Source organism: Gavialis gangeticus, unplaced genomic scaffold (assembly GCF_001723915.1).
Source record: "Gavialis gangeticus isolate Ggan-Ray unplaced genomic scaffold, GavGan_comp1, whole genome shotgun sequence".
NCBI classification, from domain to species: domain Eukaryota; kingdom Metazoa; phylum Chordata; order Crocodylia; family Gavialidae; genus Gavialis; species Gavialis gangeticus.
Genome location: NW_017729022.1, coordinates 51,067,931 through 51,071,062, shown reverse-complemented (window position 1 = coordinate 51,071,062; position 3,132 = coordinate 51,067,931). Strand labels below are relative to the sequence as shown.

The 3,132-nt window shown below is 43.5% G+C and overlaps 1 protein-coding gene across 3 annotated transcripts in view; it reads right to left on the bottom strand.

The window, feature by feature from the left end:
• The window catches only part of GUCY2C (guanylate cyclase 2C), an 84,094-nt gene that overhangs the window by 79,995 nt on the left and 967 nt on the right, over positions 1 to 3,132 (bottom strand). The window lies entirely within an intron of this gene.

The following is a 3,132-nucleotide window of genomic DNA, read 5'->3' as shown; positions in this document are numbered from 1 at the left end:
ATAGCTAGAATTGCATTTTTTTTAATCTATCTTTACTTGTTCAGTCTTCCAAGAAATGGGAATAGTGACATGATTAAGATTAGCATTAAACGCCCCTTAAGTGACATCAAGAAATAATATTTGGCCCACCTCTTTTTCTACCCTAGCTGTGTTTATAAACACACTGGGGGTGATTATTAGTTTTCACATAACATTTAAAAAATACTCGCCCGTTTACCATGACAGTATACAAGATTTTAGTCTGACTATACACACACACACACACACACACACACACACACACACTTGCCAACAGCTTCCAGAGCCTGCACACAGAGAACATGATCCCCCACCAGTCAATCATCTTCCCCCACTGCCCCCAGCCCCAAACAGCCAAGCCAAAAGTGCCAGGGGAAAGCAGAGGTAGAGCAAAAACCCAGACATTTGCTTACATTTTAAAAACCCTCCTAGACAGAGAACAGAGGACCAAAAAAGAGGGCATGTCCAGGAGAACATGAACTTATGGTAACCCTAGACATACCATCCTTCCCTGGAACCTATACAGAAAATCTTCAAACAATAACAACCCATACTAGAAGACCCAATTCTTAAAGAGATCTTTCCAAAACTACCTATCCTAACCTTTAAACAAGAACTGCAACACGCCAACCTCATCACCAGAAGGAAACTGCCTATGGCCCAAAGCATACCTAATGCACCCAGACCATGCCGGGACAAAAAAATGTAAAACCTGTCAGCACACCTCCACTACCCCCATAATAACTACACCCCACAACATCACTATTCCTGGATCTTACACCTGAACCTCCAGAAATGTAATACATCTCATCTAGTGTACCAAATGCCCCGATGGAAAGTACGTAGGAGAAACCAAACCTGCATGCCAGAATGAACGCACACTAAAAATCTATCAAAGACAAAAGTATCCATCTACCTGTGGGGGCACACTTCTCACAAGATAATCACTCCCTCTCCAATCTCTCAGTTCTAATCCTCAAAGGGAACTTACAAAACACCTTTCATAGACAAGCCTATGAACTTCACTTCATCTATCTGCTGGATACAAAAAATCATGGACTTAACGTAGACATTGGATTTATGATACATTACCATCTGCCTGACATCTGATAACCCAGGTAACCTACCTCCAGCTGACCACTTGCATTCCTTCACACATGTCCCTCCCTCCCCTCCTATGTCTACCCATTCTCTTCCAAACTTCCACTCATTTGTATTTTCACAGACCTGCTTGTTGTAAAATTAGCTTCTTTTCTACCTTGGAGAACGCATCATGCCAGCAGAGTCTCCCTACGCCTGATGAAGGGTGTTTGTACCCAAATGCTTGCAAAGAACTTTTTTGCATCTATTTAGTTGGTCTAATAAAAGATGTCACATCTACCCAAAGAACCTTGCCTGCAGAAAATCACTGATACACTGACTCATGACATGGGGTAGAGTAGTCTCATATTCAGCTGCCTCTTACCCCAAAAATTTACTGGGAAGCAATCTCTTCTGTATCCACCCATCCCAGAAGGAATAGGATTAAACATTGGGTTCTAATACACATGGCTAACCTCTTCTGCTGGGATATCAGGTATTGGTCATAATTAGAGACACATTTTTAAAGATACTTGAAAAAAGACTTCAAGGTCTTTGAAAAAAATAGTCAAAAGGAGGAAAATGAGATACTTTTCTTAAGTCTTTCTGTCACAGGCTACTATGGATGCAGGTGGTTAAATTTTATTTAAAAGAGGTTGAGTATTGGAATGAATTAAGAGTACCATCTATAGTGATGATAATTATGATGAAAAATTCAAGGGTTCTTGATCCTCACACATCAGGGCATAAGATAACCAGCAGCTAGGAGAGTGGTCCTCAACTTTTTTGACTCAAGGCACCCCCTAATGGACTGCAGGCACCCCTCCATAATTTTTTGTGAATTGAGCAGTACCCCATTTCAAAAACTAACTTATTTATTACCGTGCTTATCTCCTTCAGTGGGATTGAGCAGTAGGGACAGGGAAATAGGCAGGCCAGGGACAAGTCTAAGCCTGTGCTTATCCGCTTATCTCCTCACACTTGGTTTATCTTCTCATACTTCATAGCACCCTTCAAAGGACCTCACAGCATCTCAGGGGGCCCTGGCACCCTGGTTAAGAATCTCTGAGCTAGAATCAGGTGATGTTTCTTTTTTGGTATAGTGCAGTGGTTCTCAAACTTTTTAGACTCAAGGCACCTCTCAGAAAATGCTAGCTCTTAGCTTTCACTCTTTTTTTTACTATGAAAAAATAATAGAACAATTCTGTGTTGCCAAGATCTCAGAAAGACCACAACTGGTCAAATGTTTTTAACACTATGGGTTCCTATTTTAAATCTCTAGGTTTACCTTGTGACTCATGTAAAAGTATTTGCACACCTAACAATGCTATTATTGCACACCATTCTGAAATACACTTAAAAGGATTTCCCCACAAGGGGCCATGGGACTCTACTTGAGAATCGCTGGTAAAATGTTACAAATCTGGCTGCATTATTAGAGAGGTGGGTATCATCTTCATGTGGTACAACTGTCATTATTAATGATGTTCAATATTTTACTTCCTTGAATGCAGTAATGATACCAAACTATATGAACCAGTGCAGGATTCTGTTATAAGAGCCAAGTTACAGGACTAAATGGACCATTGGGCTGGTCTGATCTGGTTCAAGCAGTTCCCAATCTCAGTTCTCATTTCTGTTGAGAAATTAACCCAGGAAGCACAGGGAAAATGGAGCCCCAGGGAAATTTGCATTTTGGCACCCTTCCCTCCCCCATTGTCCCCACCTCTGGTGTCCCACCACTGGTGCCCTCCTCCCCTCTTTTCCCCCACCAAGCCAGCAGCGCTGCTCCCGGCAGAGGCAGGCAGGGACACAGGACGCAGTCCGGCAGGAAGGCAGAGTCACATACTGCACCAGGCAGGCAGGTGGGCAAGCACCACTGCTACCACCCACATTGCCCAGCCCAGCTCCTCCTGAGCAGCAGCTGGAGGCAGAGGGTGGGCTGAGCTGGACATCACTCCTCCTGCCTGGGGTGCTAGGGTGGGCCAGGGGAGAGCACTGCTGTGTGTGTGTGTGTGTGTGTGTGTGTGTGTG